This window comes from Protopterus annectens, chromosome 6.part0 (genome assembly GCF_019279795.1).
Source record: "Protopterus annectens isolate FY-2018-M chromosome 6.part0, PAN1.0, whole genome shotgun sequence".
Lineage (NCBI taxonomy): Eukaryota > Metazoa > Chordata > Ceratodontiformes > Protopteridae > Protopterus > Protopterus annectens.
Window position 1 is genome coordinate 1,593,980,538 of NC_056737.1, and position 19,760 is coordinate 1,594,000,297.

Genomic DNA, 19,760 nt, shown 5'->3' on the forward strand with positions numbered 1-19,760 from the left:
CAATGGTATGTTTGTAGTTTAGTATGTACGGGACCTGTGTCTTACGTACAGGCTTGACAAGATGCAGGTGTTAATGCAACATGTTTTGAGACTGCTGTCATACACTTTGGGTGAGATGGTGGGATGAGAGGTATGTTTGCATGTACATTCTCTGATTACGTACAAGTCTATCAGTTATATGTCATTAACAGCTGCCTACATTTCTTGGATTATAACACTAATTTGTCAGGGGAACAGGGCAAAAGGCAGGTGATGTGGGCCATTTATCAGGACATACTGAGCAGATTGGAACAGTTGAGGGGTATGAATATGCATACCACTTTCTATTTGACCATTCTAGCAAAATCTATACAGTTGTTAAGTGTATACATGCATACATCTTTCTTTCTGAACATTCTAACAAACTGTGTGCAGTTGTGTGGCATGATTATGCATAAAACTCACTAGCGCTCCTGGGATCCAAAGCCATGCGGTGTGTGACAAAATCATTACAGTTAACATCACTGTACACTATGCTATCAGGCAATTGTTGTGAGGCTTTGCAATGTATTTTGTCTAATATGACTGATCTGTTTGCACTTCCAACATTGTTATACAGCACTTCATACACATTTTATCTGCATACCACAGTGCAGGTAAAACTCCTTACTACAACAGTACTATTTAATAACTGCAACAGTACAACATATGACAGCAGAGTAAACAGAAGCAATGCAGGGGTTACACCTTTATTCGCAGCATATTACACAATTCTGTATACTGATACAACACTTTCTGAGGCTCTTGCATTTATTTGTTATGATAGTACATGCAGGCTATTTACTAACCTGCCTCGCAACGCATCCTTTGCAGCCTAGCATCATAGGCTTGCTGGGTCCCAGCACGCTGATCAGCAGCTGTCAGAGAAATACAGTGATATTTAGCCATACCTATCCATAGTATACACAAGCTAGGCAATTATTAACTACATAGTGGAAGGAGTACTTACTCAGTTCTGGGGCATTCTGCATCTGTCTTGCTTCCTGGATCCACTTTTCCAGGACATCCCCCCTCCGCTGCTTCAGGTCTGCATGGTGGTGCCTGATCTGCTCACCAGTCAGGGGGATACCTGTGGCACCAGTGAGGTCATGGGGCGAGACTGTCCCAGGCCTCCGTTTTGTACTGCAAGCCCTGGTACTGGCCCTGCAGTAGTCTCCTGTCATGGTGCTTTACCAGGAGCCATACCATGAATTTGGACTCCTGGATGCCCCAGCACTGCGCTGTAAAGCGAGTGCCTTCTCCCACTCCAGCCATTCTGCCTGCAGGGGGATGCTACAACCAGTTATGAGCAGTATTCATGCCTCTTCGGTTTAAGTAGGGCCGGATTCCTGCACTTTTTCATAATGGGCTGCTTTCGAAAAGGCTAAGCTATGGGCACACCTGCTTACTTCAGGTTGGCACTGCTTAAAGAGGTGTACCTGTGTGCATAGTGTATTGGCTTAACTACAGATTGCTTACAATTACTTAGTCGGGCTGTGCTGCGGTTAGCATTGCTTATTGGTTATCTAGCATTATATTTTCCTTTTGTCAACGATGTCTTATTCATTACAGGTTATATATGTGTCTGGCATCTGTGATTCATGTGTACATACACTGTATGGGGTCCTGGGGACTTCAAAACTTTATTACAGTGACACCTCAACTCTATGTTTACTGCAGTACTCCAGTTCACATATTTATGGTCTGTGGCGGGTTATAGAACATTACACTGTATATAGATTCAGTTCACATGTTTGATTTGATTTCCCTGTGATGAGGATTAGTTTGCTGATACCTCCTTTATATGTATTGCTATCATGGTGTAGTGGTTAACTACTGTGACTGTGATGTACAGGGTCCTGAGTTCTAGCCTTGCCAAGGCTGTTTATTTTGTTGCTGGCCAGAACATGAGCCATTGGGTACAGAGTGATTAAGGCACTTTAAAGCAGTTGTGAGTGGGTGTGCGCTGGCTTGCATGGAGCTAAGCAATGCTAACCTCCAGTTACAGTTTCTTGCACTCAGCCTCTACATTGCATCACCAGTGTGGTACCCGCATACTGGCGGCCAAACAGGCTTACACCCTCTTTCACCTGCATACACACGCGCAACGTCATGCATTTTGTTCACATCTGTCAACCGGGGCAGTTGGACTGTATGTGTGTCCATTGTCAGCAGTGGCCCGGGGCATAGAGCTATCCATTGACCCCCAGCTACGTATCCCAATTAATACTGGGGTGTTCACATTCATAGAGGGTAAAAGACATAACATCGCTACATCCCCCATTAAACATGCTTAGTTTACGTTGAACCGTCGGTATTATCCCTGCTTAGGTCAGGTTTACATGTCAGGTATGACTGTTGACAAAGGTCAGTTTAAGGTGAGGTAGGATTCCTGTTTAACAGGTCTGGGTAGGTTACATGCAGGTATTTGGGGTAAGTGTAGTTATTCCATACCTCTGTGGTACAGTAGAGGTGAATAGCTAGGGAGTAGGCAGGTAGGTAGTGGGGGTGACATTGTAACTGTATAGTAGCCTGTAGGTATAATTGGATGGGGAGCAATAGGGAAGGTATGTCGGATGTTGGGATTTATATACGAGGTAGGACAAGAGGTGTCAGTATCACTAGTTGATGTAGTGGTATAGAGTGTGAGGTGGAAGGGGTTTGCAAGGTGGTGAGCCTGTGCTGCTCCAGGTGTGCTTGTGGTGTTCCTTCATGTGTTAGTTACATGTGTCCTGTGTGACAGCTGTGATACTACATGTGGGTTGGGGATCCAGATACTGGCAATTTAGTGGGGGAAGAGGGTGTCACCTACATGTACCCGTAGAAATGGAACAGGGGCTGATAGGTACGTAGTGTGCATGGGGCACAAAGGCGGGTGTTAGTAGGGGGATTATCCAGGGATGTGCAGGATGGCTGCAGGGAAGGTCCACAGCTGGCCATGTTGTCTATGACTACAGCAGGCATATGCACTGCATTTGGTGTTTGCGTCAGACACTCACACCCCTGGGTGGGGGTGAGGTTTACAATAATACCTTGTAATGCCTATTACATCAGCTTACATGCTTACAGTGGGGTGTTGCGACTATGTGTTCATAGATGTTGTGTAGTGGGTTATGCAACGACACATATGGCTATACCGTACTTAGCCATGTAAACTGGACTATGCTGTGGTGGGACCCATATCGGGAATAGCTGCCCATTAGGCGTAAGCTTGCCTGTTGACTGTGCAGAATCCGCAGCCTGTCTAGAGTTTGCTTCATACTACTGGTGTGTTCCTCTTACAATCTGCACCTGTCTGGCAAATACCTGGGAATTGACACCATTAAATACAGACAAGTAATTGGGTTTAGGACCCCACATCCTTCAGCCAAGGCATGCTAATGCATAACCTATTATTCTATCAGCTTTCTAAGGTTGCAAGTGGAATATGTGCTTTCTGTCTCTATTTGCTCCCCCAACGGTTTATGTTCTGTCCAGTGGTTTTGCTCTTAGGGGTTGAGAGGTATGGGCGTAAGCTCTGCCCATTTTGCAATATTACTTAATCCCCGAGGCGGTCCTAATACAACTGCGTTAGCCAACACCTGCAACCCTAGGCCAATAATTTCATACCCATAGTTTCCCCCACCTGCCCCTCCTCTACAGCACTCATTCTTACTGTTGGTGCATGTGAGGTCTAACCACACCACTACACACTGCCCACTCTCCGCGTGTCAGGACCCATGTCATACGTTGTGTCGACCCATGGGTCATCAGGCTTGCACAACCTACTGGTCCATGTACGTATGCAGCCTGGTTGGATAAATAATTACAGGGACTGACTCTGATGATCATTAATTTTTGGGGTGTCCCACAAGGGACATTGAAGTCTTTGTTTCAAGATTAGACTTGGCAGGTCTCTCCCACTGGTAGTATCCTGCCTGTGGTCTGGGAAGCAGTGGTGTGTTTACTTGTATCGTGTGTTTGTATGTTTCACTTGTCTAGGTGGGGGTGGTTGATGCTACGTGTTACACGTTTGTTGATTGGACCCCTCACCCCCATTTGCACAGCCTGTGAACATATGTAATTTGTAACTGCTGTATCATATCCTTGCTGTTTACATGTGTATATTTACACACACACACACACACACACACACACACACACACACACACACACACACACACACACACACACACACACACACACACACACACACACACACACACACATATATATATATATATATATATATATATATATATATATATATCTACATTACTATATACAGATATATCTGTATATGTATGCATACATGTATATATTTATAAATTGCTGTCTATGTATATCTAACAACATATGGGTGTATGGCTGTCTGCATATGTATATATCTATATGTGGGTATGTATATGTATTCTGTCTTTGTATGTATACATTTGTACTAAGGAGAGGGAGAGGTATATCTCCATGTAGCTATGGGTAGATATACACACACATTCCTCTACATATATGCATCTACATCTGGTTATTCTGTTCTTTGCCATGTAGATTAGACTTTGCTGCAGTGGGACTCATAGCGGGTGTGGCTGCTCATTGGGCGATGCCTCTACCCAATGAAAACTTTTGCTCACATCCCTGGGGCTGTCTGTAGAGACCCACATCAGCCAATACCTGCACACCTAGATCCATAACTAGCTACCCATAGTTCCCCCACCTGCACCAACTCTACAGCACCCATCCTTACTCTGGGTGCAGGTCGGGTCTGAACACACCACTACACGCTGCCACTCTCCACTTCATGGGGCCCATGTCATACATTGTCTCGACCCATGGGTCATCAGGCTTTCCCACCCTTGTATTCTGGGTATGTACACACCCCAGCCAGAATGGTCGTCGTATCTGCTTCCTTTGGTTATATGTCAATTTTTGGGGTGTCCCGCAAGGGACGCTCCTGTCTTTGTTCCAATATTAGATTTCCCGGATGCACTCTGTACCCCCCCCCCAGTTGTATCCTGCCTGTGGACTGTTTAAATTGTTTGTGGGTTTGTGTGTATGTTTCCACTGTCCGGCTGGGGGAGGTCATGCTACGTGTTACATGTTTCTTGCTTGGGTCCCTCGCTTCCATTGGCATAGCCTGTGAACATATGTCATTCTTGTGTGCTGTTTCCTATCATAGCTGTATATCTAATCACACACACATATATATATATATATATATATATATATATATATATATAAATATATCTCTGCAACCATATAGATATATATATATATATATATATATATATATATATATATATATATATATATATATATATATATATATATACACATATATATGTGTGTCTGTAACCTCCGGTTACAGTTTCTTACACTCAGTTATCTTCTACTTTGCTTAATCTGTGTAGGCAATGCATACCCACATGCAAACACACTTAAATATGCTTACTGGTGCTTATATATGCTTACTACTGCTTATTTATGCTTAAACCTGCTTACTAGTGCCTTATTCATTATAACACTGACACTTCACTCCAGTTCATTTTTAATTGTTATTATGCAGGTTATACAGCAGACAGATGTCAAACTATGTTCATATACAGATTACCAATGGAAAATGGCATGTGCTGCAGTGGGATTGGAAACAGCAATGTCTGTTCATTAGGCAGATGCTCTAACCACTACACTATTGCTGTGCTGCTTCATTTGCATATATACCCATATACCCATGGATCCTAGTTCCCCAAACAGTCACCCCAACACTTCACTGACACAGCAGTCATCCATTCTCCAGTTGGACACATGTTGTATCCACACCACTACACATTGGCCACTCCTTACTCCTGTAGACCCATCCCATGGGTTGACTCATGCCACATATCCTCAGACATCCCAAACTTTTAGTCCACAAACATTGGCGAAATGGGTGCCCAATAGGACACTATTCACAATTTTTGGGTTGTCCCACTTATTTCAAGATTAGACTCTATACTTCATTACATCATTACTCCCATTAACAAGACACTACAATAAATTAATAACTGTGACTATGTGGTAATGCACACTTACACATTAGAGCTAATAATGTACGAGTTCGGCGAAATTATATAAAAATAGGACCGGTTTAGTGATTGGCGTTGCTGTAGCAGGCAGATCACAGGAATGATTCCACTATTTCATAGTGAGAAAGTCCTCATTTTATTTTTTGAGAACAGCACTGACTTTGGACAAAGTACACACTTCTGCATTTTTGCAGATTCGTCCCTTCCCTCTTATGCACACCCTATTATTCTATCTACAGTCGAGGTTTGTAGGGGCACTTTCATGTTATTTATGTCTGCAAAAGGAATGAATGTGTTACAGGGAATGTACTTCTACATATAGATGTATGCCTGTGTGTATGTATATATACTTATAATGGACTCGCTGACCTCCATGAGGTGGTCAAATTAGAACCAGCCATCCAACTGTGACACACCTGGATCCATAATTTCATACCCATGGTTCCTCCACCCCACCCGAGTTCGACATACACGCAAACCATCCATTCTCTGGTTGCTATCACAGCCATGACACACCCCCACACATTGCTCTCTCCCCAGCATTAGGGATCCTACACGTATGTTGTCCCAACCCATGTATCATCAGGCTCTCCCACCATTTGGTCCTTGAACATACCTGCCCTTGCTTGTGTAATGGTCGGAAGTCCAAACCTCCTAGCAATTTTTGTGTAGTCCCACCAGGGACTACCCTGTGATTGTTTGTAAAGTAGACTTAGCAGATCGACAGTGTTACTCCCACTGGTAGTATCCTGCCTGTGGTGTGAGTAGCAGTGATTTGCTCACCCCTGCCCAGCTTGATATGACATAAGATGACAGCACTAAATAATACAGGAGTTGCTGTTGATTTCCTTCTCATTCTTTTTGTATGCTTTATTGTCATGACGTTCATTCTTCATATATATATATATATATATATATTTATAAAACACGTAGAACACAAGTCCAAACAAACTGGTACATCACTGCCTTTGTACTACAATTAAATTTCCCATACAAATTAATTTTACCATAATTTGGAATAAAGACTGTATTTCCTTCCAGCATAAATTTGCATTGTCCACAATAGCCACATTTTGACATATTCCCTCTTACATGGCTAATATTCGGACACCTCTCAATATTAGATTTAAAGTTGGCATCCCTACGATAAACTATTTTTGGCCTATTACCTACAATATTAAGATGTTCTTTGTTTATTTCGAATACATGCCAATTTCGATAAATGATTTCCTTACATTCTTGAAAACCCTGATTATAGGTAAGGACTAAAGCATTTTTGAAGTCCGACGCAGCCGATTTTTCCAGTCCCATGACCTGGTAGTCTGCTTTACCTAATAGGGGAACAAAGGTACCTGCTGATTTTTTTTAATAACTTCCTCAAAAATATTATTTAAAAATTCTAGTGGATAACCTCTTTTCACTAACATATTTTTAAGAAGTCCATCTGTTCCACAAATTCTACCTCATCACTGATCATTCTCGCCAACCTAACAGACTATCCCTTCACCAAGGATTTTTTCTGGTGTATAGGGTGCCAGCTATCAAAATGCAACAGGCTGTTAGAATAGGTTGGTTATCTATATATAGTTGTCTGAAAACACTTGTTAATCCTGTCCTTAATAATCAGAACATCCAAGTAACTAATTTGGTCAGAATTTATGGTAGATGTAAACTCTAAATACCCAGTGGTTGTCTTTAGATAATCAAAAAATTCCATCAAGTCAATCTCATCTCACTTCCAGAACACTATGATGTCATCCAGGTACCTCCCGTAGAACGTCCACTTTGAAGTGTAGGGACTGTTCAAAATAAATTAATTTTCCCAATATGCTAAAACAATATTGGCAAAAATAGGGGCACATGCAGCGTCCATTGCCACCCCTTTCTCTTGCTTAAATAATTGTTTTTCAAAAGTGATGACATTACTTTCCAACACCAATTCCATCAGATTTCCAATTGTTAGAATATTGTCATGATCAAGTTCAGAATACTGACAAAGATACCTGTAAAACCAATCCAGTCGCACATCATGTGGAATAACTGAAAAAAGATATTTGATGTCTATAGTCATAAATATTAAATCATCAGTGTACATGTCTTTAGAAATTTTCATCAAAAGGTCCCAGGAATCTTTCAGTATCCACTTTTTCCCTTTCATCACATTTTTAATGTGTCAATCTATGTAATTGGCAATAGTGTATGTCTTAGAGGCCCGTGCATCCACAATTGGTCTTAAGGGAGGATCACCTAAATCCTTGTGGATTTTAGGTATACCAAAAATAGTGGGTGTTCTGCTGTTTTTTGTCACTAGAAATTTATATTCATCTAATGTAATCTGATTGTTCAAAACTAACTCTTGTAATGAAATGTCCATTTTTTATATATAATATTTTTCTCATTTAAACTTATTTCACTGTAAGTATCCGTATATAACAGTGAACACATCTTACTGATGTAATCAACACTATTCATGATTACCAGGCCCCCTCCCTTATCCGGTTTCATGATTCTCAAGTCATTTCTATTACATACTTCCCTAAGTAGAGTCATTTCTTCAACACTAAGATTAATTCCATTTTGGTATCTGTTAGCATTTAACAACTTTCTCACATCATGTTCACACAATTTCTCAAAGAGATACACAGCTGGATATAAAACAGGGTTAAAAGTACTTTTCCTCTGACAAACAACATTATTAATACTTTTGACATTTTTGTCCTGGAAATAAAATTGTAAATTCAATTTTCTAGTATAAAGTTTCAGATTGATTAAGGTGCCATCCACCCTTGCTCCCCTACCCAGAACATAGGTCAATCCCTTGCCAAACAAATTGGCAACATTCCTATGTAAAACAACATCACTATAATTATAAACATTAAAATCATCATGGTCATTAGTCAGAATAACATATGGTACATTCAATGTTGATTCCAGACATTGTTGTTGTGAAACTGGCCCTTCCCCCTCCCTCTCCCCTTGTTGTAAGGGTACTGCTGACCATTGTAATAGTCCTCCCCTCTCTGATTCTTCAGTCTCTCAGACCTCCTCAGGGGGGGGTATTCTAAAGGGTCAGGGCCATCATAAATGTCCTCACAGTCACCATTATTTTCCTGTCTTCTGCTTTGTTGAGAAGTTCCCAGTCTCTGCTGGCCAAGGGGGGGGGGGGGGGGGTGGATATGCCTTACCCTCCTCGTATTCATGCTTGTCCCTAGTCAGTTTGTTAAACTTTTTGTGCTTGAGATCACTCATGATAGAATCAATGTTATGAAAAATATTAAAATATTGTAACTTCTTTTGTTCAAAAAGCAGGTCAGTGTGAATTTTATTGTCCAAAACCTTAATTTCTTTATCAAGTTCACTAATTTGTCTATCATTGCCCCGAACAAGGCAACTCAACAGTTCACAACCTTGTTTATTAAATAGCACCAAAAGTTCTTGGTGAAGCATAGAGTTCCTTACCAGGCCAGATGGATATTTCCATGTTCTTAGCCCTTTTGGTACTCGTTCCACCCTTAAACATTCATGGAGATAATTATTCTCCAGTTGAAGTTTGCGGTATCTTAATGTTAACTTTTCAAACTGAATAATCATATAATTTAAAGTACCTTGGAACTCACTGGTGATGTTACTTGGTTTGTGTCAGTCAATTTGCCTCTCCTCAAGCCATTGCGACAAAGTATTGTTGCCACTGTACAAAGTTTCGTCGCTCAAAGACCCTCCAGGCAACTGTGCATTGTCCTGCCCTGCACCTAGTTGACTGGGGCCTGCCGAAGGTTGCCTCTGTGCTGGAGTAATTCCACTTAATGGAGGTGAGCCACAAACCCTCTCGCCTCCTGTTGCTGTAAAACCTCCATTTCCTGGTCCTCTCTGCGATGCTGGTCGCTGGGTTGTTTGCGTTAGCTGCTGCACTAACAGCATTAAATTGCTAATATTCTTTTTGAGTTCAGTAAAGGACTCGGATAGAGCCCAAAAGGTAAACAAATCCATTGGCTAACTTCCCTCCATCCTCACACTGCATACAACATGTAAAACACAAGTCCAAACAAACTGATAAAAAGTAAAGAAGCCAAAAACGAATCCAACAGTTTATTTTAGCGCTTTTGTTTCCTCTATGAGAAACTTCATCAGAAAATGGCAAACAGTGCATATTACCCAGCTTAAATACTCCCCCTAATTAACAATTTAAAGTGCTACATGCATTTTAAATAAATTTTTAAAAAACACAGACTATGAATTTTCCACCTCCATCCAATAATACAATAATAAATGACACATTAATATCCATCCTATTATTTCTAAATTATTATTTCTAAATACAAAACAAAAGACAAATTTACTCTATTTTATACTAATTTATTAATTATATTGTTCATATACATACATATATATTGTTTTGTATTTAGAAATAATCAACCTAAAAGCACTTTTGGTGAGAAATTCTTTAAACCAAGTAGTAGCCTGTGGACATTCAAGTGGGATAGAAGGATGCTGTGGAAGATGAAGTCAAAGTCCTGTGTGAGATCAATGAAAAGGGCATGCCTTTGTCCGTGTTGATTAAAATGTCATAGGTGAAAGTCCATAGCTTAGTTGTAGTGCTACTAAACAGTATCCATGTTGTTTACTGTAAAGAAGGCTGAACATATCCCTAAGTTTCTCAAGAAATGAAATTGGATAAAAGTGAGTGGCTGTGGAGGGTTTAGCTTGTTTGAGGACTGGTCTAGCTAGAGCTGATTTCCAATTGTTAGGCATGGTATTTGAAGTGCGACAGAAATTGTAGATGTGGAACAAAGGCATAATCATGTGCTATCTGCAGTGGTAGAAGAACATTGGGCATAGATTACCAGAGCCAATGGCACAGATTACCAGAGCCAATGGGAGAATCAAGAAGGAGTTGTTCTAAACAGACATAACGGCTTTGCTTTTAATTAATTCAAAATAGAAGGGTGTAAGGAAATTGAGGTGAGATAGCAGGGAAAGTGAGAGGGGAGAGGTGTTGGATGGAGGTGACGGTAATTTTAGAAATGCATTAAAGAAGTCAGAAGGAGAGAGATGGCCTTGTTAAAATTAAATGCTGCCTTGGTTGGGGGTATTGTAGTGGATTTATGTAACAGCATATAACAATAACTATTTATATAATTGCACATACTATTTATATAAGTTTTATATACTTGCTATTGTTTTATCCTATTTAATATTAAATACATGCAATAATACAGTCTAATGTATTATAGTATAATACATAGTGTGCAAGAATAATACTAGAATTATGATAGGGAAACAGTGCTTCAAGATTGGCTTCATAAACAGTTATTTCAATTTCCCCAAGATGTCAGGATGCCACGCGCCATGGTAATGTTGTGTGGCGTACCTGACTCCTTTGTTCAAGTAACAACATATGAAAGGTACATTTTCCATGCAAATACCACATAATGTATGAAATAACATGTATATTTAACTGTAAACTGCCTAGCATATATACAGATTGGCATTCTATATTTCTGTACCCAGATTCTAGATGGTATAGAACAGGCGAAGCAATGGCAGCTAAACACATGTGTACAGTACAAATTGCTAGTAAAATGTCATCAAAATGATTGCATTGAGATTAACATAGCCTGGCATGGTAATAAGGTGAAAATGGAAAATGCCAAACACCAGTACATATAGTTAGCAGTAGCATGGCATAGGAGATGGTTCCACAAAAGACAAATTTATGTTAGCGTGGAAGGTCAAACATTGATAGGCCAGTATAGTGTTTACAGAGCTTACTCATACCACATACTTTACTTGTTCTATTTGGACATAAAATGTACAGGACAGCATGCAGGGTCCACTGAACTGGAAACTGAGGTCACCACATTCCTCCTGTCTGTAACAAACATGTTCAAAATGTCAGTATTTGGCTGCCTACTGATGAAACATTGGACTTTGTCTTGGTGCTGTTCCTTTGCTTGAACTTTGAGTACTTTGTCTTTGGGGCTATCTGTTACAGATTAGTTGTAGTTGTTTCACTTTGGGTTGTCAAATCGATCTTTGGTCAATACAGAATTGATAAATACCATTTAGCTGACTTCCAGTTTGCTGACTGTGGAAATGTGACAAGATAGGTATTTGCCCTAGTGCAGGACCCATGTTAGAACCCATCCCTGAGTTTTTGACAATTTGAAATTCAATGGGATGGGTCTGATACTGTTAATGTTGACAACATGGTTGTCAGCTTTTGCAAATATACTTTTCGCAGTTTAGATTATCTGCCCCATTTTTAACACCATTACATCGAGGAAGGTCCACTCTGCTATAGCTTGTTTCATTTTGTAAGGATGTAATTTTGAGAATTTGAGATGCTGCAGCATTTAAACACTTAGATGTCATTGGTTGATTTTGTTTGGTTTTATCAACCTGACTGAGTTGTGCGAACTTTGCTGCTTTTGTAAGATTTTTCATCTTCTTTGATCCATGTGGACTCTAACTCATAGATTTCAGCTTGATTTTCCTGAACCTGTGTCTTTTGTGATGCTGGATTTTTCTCCTTGCTTTGCAGTCCGCTATGGTGGGAGATATTGGGGTTAGTGCTTTCTACTTTCTAGATTTGGTGATCCTGGACTTAATAACAATATAGGGTCAGTCTGTCTGAGAGTATGTTTGGATGGTTTGCAGCCTTGAATTTGTCATGTAGGACACTGTACTGTCAGCTGACAGTATTTTATTAACATATTATTATGTGTGCTCTTGAATGGTGCTTTTGAAGAACTATTAATTTTTGCACTATTCTTTTTGCTTTGTATGTATTGTATTACATATTGCTTCCCTTTGACAGTAGTTAGTGTTGTCCTATGACATGAATGCTTTTTCACATGGCTGTTGCAGAATATGGATGCACTATTTTAAAGACTGTAGACATCCACTCCCAGAAACTATGATTGCATTATTGACAGACATGAAAATATGAATATAAATCCTTATGCTGGGCGATAAGTATAACTAACTGGTTGTTTGATAAAATCCACGTGTAAAGTCACAGGTGCCACTTTTGAAAGCAAAATAGTCTAACCGGTATACTACAGGGGTCAGTGATGGGCCCTGCCCTACCTGACATCTGCTTCTCAGACCTTCATTCCAGCATTCTAAGCCTATGACTATCCACTTTGCAGATTACCGTAAATCAGGTGTTTTTATTTATTCTGCCAGTGACAACTGTTTTAACACAGGTTAGACTATGTTAACAGTTAGTACAAGGACAGTGGTTTCAAATTAAATCCGAAAATATAGTATTGTTCATTTTGGTAAACAAAACCATTCCGTATCATTCCATATAAGTGACACATTCATCCAGTCAGGCACAGTCATAAGGGAGATGTTTACACAGTAGTTAAAAAAACATTCCCTCTAGCTTATCTAATATCCAAAGGCATGTCCAGACCCAGAGAAGACGTAATCCCTATTTCCTCATATCTGGTTAGACTCATAATTGAATACCATGCCCCTTCTTGTATGTATTTGTCTAATCATATCACTTAACTTGAAAGACATCACCAGTTCCTAACTTAAAACATTAATGACCTCAAGACCCTCAGTTATTAGACAGACTGTCAGCCCTCTGTCTGGACTTAGACTCTTATAGACTCTTTCATGACGATGTGTGTCTAGCCTTTCAAGCCATGAAATACCTGACCTCCTGAACCTTCTTTGTTGCCCTCCTTGAGGCTGGAGAGAGTTTTTGTATATGATTTATTAGTTAAGCTTATACTGCCCAGTTGCTCGATTACCTAGTACTTAGCTATGAACCTATGAGCCGACGAGCAGTGCATAATACTTTGCATTATATTACATTTGCTTGCTGGCAAAAAGAGACAGTAAGCCTACCTAGTCTACTTTTTAAGTACTTTTAATATTCTACACATTCTCCATCCCTATTTCCCCACATACCCTTTTGCTACCTGCCCCGTGTCTTTGCGACTACGTCTGTGGGTTCCCTCTCTTCCTCTCATTCTGGTAATTCATTCATAAATCCAGGAAGTAGTTAGCTTCTATAATCTGCTACCTATGCCATCCCCTCCCCTCTGTCTATCCTGCTAAGGATAATCCTTCACATTTCCCTGACAAGTTCTTGTGTACTAATGTATACCTGTGTAATGTGTCTTCTTACAGGACTTGTGTCACACATCTGTTAGATGGCATTTACACACAAGGATGGTATGGGTGATTTCTGCTATTCATTCAGCTCTATGATGACCTGTTTCCCCAATGAGTCACTGATAATCCTGTAACCATGCATGCTAGACAGCCATATGCCATGCACACATATAGCAGGTGACGGTAAAGTGGTCTCCGGCATAAAGTTACTATGTTACTTAGCTGTTTCTGCTGTGCTGCAGCATTGGCCATGATGAGTTCCCTTCAAAGAAGGCACGTTATAAAAGAGAGTGCATGCCTTAAACTCACATGCCTCAACTGCTACAGCAAAAAGATGACTAACATTTATCATAGATTCATAGGGTAATAGGTGCATACAAGTTAATGGCCCTGGGGCCTTTACAAGCCTAGCCATAGGATTACCCTGGCATCGTGCCACCAACCTTAGTTCCCAGTGCCTCTGTGGAGTAGAGCCACTGGAGTTTTCCCCAGGGTGAATTTTCTATTTCCCATCCACTCATCAAGATTTCTCTTGAAGAGGGTCAGCGAGATGTTCTGCTTGACATGTATGGGAAGTCTGTTCCATAGCATGAGCAGTCTCTGGGTTATGAACCTCTCCCTCCAGCATGTTCTGTTGATTGTGGTAATGAGGTTGAGGTCTCTGGACCATATGGTGTGGAGGGATTGGGCTTTCTTTAGATGTAGCATTTCTAAGAGAGCTGGGTCAGACATGGTTTTTAAGTCAAGTAGAGATCGTCTCTAAGTAGGCGATATGAAACAGAGAATAGTTGGAGTTTTTTGAGTCTGTCCATATAGGACAAGTGTTTAAGGCCTAGGATCCTCTTTGTGAGGTACTTTTGTGGTCTCTTCAGTGGTTGCAGGTGTCTAGTGAGGTACATGCCAAATGGGGCATTGTACTCAATGATTGGCCTAATGAAGGAAGAGTAGAAGGAGACAATGGCCTCTTTGTACATGGATGCAAAACCCTTAGTAATGAGATGTGCCACATAGAAGGACTTTCTGACTACAGTGGCAATATGGGGATCAAAAGAGAGGTTGCTGTCAACCTGTGTTCCCAGATCTCTTATAACGCCTTCTGTGTTCAGTGGACTACCATCAATGTGGTAATTCATGGGAACTGGGTTTTTCCCAAAGGGGATGACGACACATTTTTTGGCATTGAGCTTAAGGCCATGGTTCTGACACCAGTCGTTGTTCTCAGTGAGGCCATTCTGTAGGATGTCAACATCACTTGGGGAGTTAATAATAGCTCCCAACTTGCAATTGTCTTTGAATTTTGTCAGCCAGAGTCCCTTCTTGTTGGCCTGGACTTCAGAGGAGTAGATACCAAACAGGAGAAGACCCAGGACCGAACCCTGTGGGATTCCACTCGTGACAAGTCATCAGTCTGACTTGGAGTCAGCTACTTTCACACTGTGAGTTCTATCTGTGAACCTGTTTGCAACCCACCTAGTGATAAAGGGGTTGATGCCTAGCTTAGTGAGTTTTTCTATGATTCATGAGTGGGGAATGGTATCAAAGGCCTTGGCCAGATCAAGGTAGGCTGTATGAACCACCTTGCCTTCATCCACAGCTCTGGTGACTGACTCAAAGAAGTCAGCCAAGTTGAGAAGGCGTGATCTACCCTTCACAAAACCAAATTGTGTGTGATCCACAGTTTTGAGATTCCCTATATCCTTGTTTATTAGGTCCATGATGATGCATTCCATAGCTTTGCATAACAGACCCATCAGGCTAATGGGGCAATAGTTCCCAGGGTCTGTAGTCGCTCCTCCTTTGTGAAGGGGGATGACTGTAGCAGTGCGCCATTCAGTAGGGACAAAGCCTGAGGTGAGGCTGTGATTGAACAAGGCACACAAGTGAAGTGCTAGTTCACTCTGTAGTTCATGTAGAACACAGCCAGGGATATTGTCAGGTCCTATAGAAGCTGTATTCTTGGCCTTAGACAGTGCTGTTTTAACCTGTGCAGCAGTAATACTGGGTGCCTGGCAATCTACTGGTATTGTGATTGGTCCTTTGGGAGAGGGGTAAATTTGGCATTGAATTTGTCGGCCAGTATATTGGCAATATCTGTTGGCTTGGTATAGGAGGTACCAATGTGCAGTAGCTCAGAGCAAATCTGGATATTGCCGTGGAGATTCTTTACATAACTATAGAAGGCCTTGTGGTTGTCTTTACTATCTGCTGCAATTCTGTTTTCATAGCTAGCTTTAGAGGATTTTATGATGGATCTGAACTTTTTGTTGAGGCTGACCAGGGAGTTCTTCCAGTCATGGTATTTTACTATTTTTTGCAACAGTTCTTTCTTCTGTTGTAGAGTTTGTTTATGGCAGGAGACCACCAGATTGGCTTCCTTTTTTTTGGAGGAGAGCATCTTGGTTCTATTGGGTATGGCGAGATCCATGGATTTGTGTACAGTGCATTGGTGTATGATTCGGTGGTCATGCAACTATTCTCCATTTGCATTGGTGCAGTGAAGTTAGCCACCTCTGTTTTTAGGAGCCCAGAGTTAGCTTTAGAGAAGTTTTTCATGATGGTTACCTTTGCAGGGGGGGGGGGGGTGGGAGGGATGTTGATTTCCAAGGTGATTAGTTTGTGGTCGGATCTAACCAGGGAGGAGCTGACTATTGGTGTAGAGCAACGGTCACCCATGTTAGTAATGACCAGGTACAGGATGTTGCTACCTCTAGTGGGAGTAAGAACAAACTGGTCCAGGCCATTGGAATTAATGAACTCCAGGAAACATTGGGCAAGTGTACTGGTACATGAGTAATTTTCTCAGTTAATGGAGGGGTAGTTGAAGTAATCTAGTATGAGAGTGTTAGGTTGGACCCTAATATTCTCCAGGGTGCTTAGGAACGTGGCATGTGAGTCTTGGGACATGGTTGGGGACCTATAGCAGGCTATGACCTGAATTGCTGTCTTACCCGATGTTAGCTGCACCTGAAGTATCTCTGATGCGTTATGTTGAGCTACCAGTCTGGAGGTGTGTGCATCCTTTATGAATATGGAAACACCACCACCTTTGCAACTTCAGTCCAAGTTCTGGGGCCAAAAGGTGTGGAAAGAGTTATAGCCTGGTAGTTTAGGGGTGCTTTTTGCTGCCTTGAACTAGGTCTCTGTTACAGCATAAATGTCAATGTTCTACATTTTTAGGAGTGCTTCGAGCGAGTGCATTTTGAGATTTAGACTTCTAGCGTTGAGCAACATGACCCTCATATTGCATTTGTTTTTAGCTGCTACAGTGGTAATTTGATCTTTGGAATACCACCTAAAAAAGGCACTATGGGGTGGTAAGAGGCTTGGTCAGTATCCAGAAGCTCAGGGGTGACAGATGCAGGCCATCTCTGGCAAAGCATCGATGTCTGTTAGTCATGTCATCCCAGCCTGACAGATACTGGATCCCCTTAGAATGACACCTGAAACTTAGCTGATTGTTGAAATCAATCATTTTCTGCTTGTACTGTGGTACCATTCTGGGTAATGGTAGGATGCTGCTCAGGACTAAGGTCATACCCACCTGGGCTACATAATCCAAGAGCTACTCCATGTCTCTTTTCATGTAGTCCAGTGAGGTACATCTTAGGTCATTCATACCAACATGTATAATGACTGAGTCATATTTGTACCTGTTGTTGAGGGACCTAAGTGCATGCATTATGAGGTGTATCCTGTCACCTGACAGGCAGCTGACTGTTACTTTGTCCTTATTCAACCTAGTGAGTGGGACATCAGTGTGCCTCACTAACGAATCACCTCGATGGGGTGGGCATTAATAATAAGTACTGGATCTGTTTCCTTGTAGAATGTTTAGTGCTGGTAGCACTTTTGTGTGCTGCAATAATTGCTACAAGAAATCTGGTAAAGTGCTAGATTAATAAGCTTGTAAAAGTGCAGGAGAAGTGAGAACTAGTAGATCTAAGGGAAAAAAAATTGAAGAGCAGACTTTGGCACTGCTCAGATGCTTACAAACAGTCCTGGATACAGCAAGTCTGTATCTGGACTAGACTAGTTACAGAAAAGATGAGAAACAAGCTCAAACACGGGCTTTTAAACCAGAAAGTTGAAAGAGATGGAAAAACTGCCCAAACAGACAGTGCACTACAATTTCTGAGCCAGAAACCACTCCTCTTATGGTAGATAGGCTACCTAGTGCTTACCACTCCCACTGATAAGGTAGAAGGCTTCCCTCCAACACAGAAAAGCTTGGGGTGGCTCAGAAGCTTACAAACAGTCCTGGATACAGCAAATCTGTATCTGGACTATGCTACTTACAGGAAAAGGGGGAAACAAGTGCAAATGCGGGCTTTTAAACCAGAAAGTTGAAAGAGATGGAAAAAACTGCCCAAACGGCCAATAAGCAACAATTTCTGGGCCAGAAACCACTCCTCTTCTGGTAGATAGACTATCTAGTGCTTACCACTCCCACTGATAAGCTAGAATGCTTCCCTCTAACACAGAAAGGTTTGGGGGGCTCAGAAGCTTCCAAACAGTCTTGCAAACAGCAAATCTGTATCTGGACTAGACTAGTTACAAGAGAAGTGGGAAACAAACTCAAACACAGGGTTTTAAACCAGAGAAGTTGAAAGAGATGGAAAAACAGCCAAATGGCCAATAACTACAATTTCTGAGCCAGAAACCACTCCTCTTGTGGTAGATAGGCTACTTAGTGCTTACCACTCCCACTGATAAGCTAGAAGGCTTCCCTCCAACACAGAAACGCTTGGGGGGGGGGCTCAGAAGCTTACAAACAGTCCTGGATACAGCAAATCTGTATCTGGTGAACAACACTGCAAAAATGACAGAAACGACAGGGCAGACTCCAAACTGTGAAATAAAAAGTCCCAATAGTCGATCCAAAGGTGCAAAAAGTTTATTTAACCAGACAATGGAAAGCCAGTAAGTGCTTTCGTCCTATCAAAGAACTTCATCAAACAATCCAAACAAAAAACACATACGTTTTTATACCATCGTACACATAGCCATCATTATTAATCACACCCCCTTAAAGTAATAAGCAGCAATGAATATAATAAAACATATACATAAATAAATAAATACTTACAAGGATAAAAAATATATATAATACATTAAAAAAATAAAATTTATTTACTAAAAGCTCTTAATTTCAACAGGGAACTAATAGAAAGATTCTTATTTAATCCTGGCCAATTGGTGGAAGCTAATAACAACTGCCAGTATAGTACCCTTCTTTCAAGTAAAGTCCACCATGCACCACCTCTAATATTAGTAACAATATTATCTATAATAAGAAAACTAAAAGAATGTTCATTATACTTCAAAATATGCTTATATAATACATTATATGCATTATATGCTTATATAATGCATTTGTGTCCTTGTGAGTTTTTATTTCATATAAATGCTCCTATATATGGTTTTTGAGCTTCCTATCTGTTTTACCAATGTAGAAACAACTACATTGGTTACAAAGGGCACAATATATAACTCTTACAGAGTGACAATTACATTTGAATTTAATGTATATATTTATATTATTAACCTTAAATACCTCCCCTTCTTTTACAT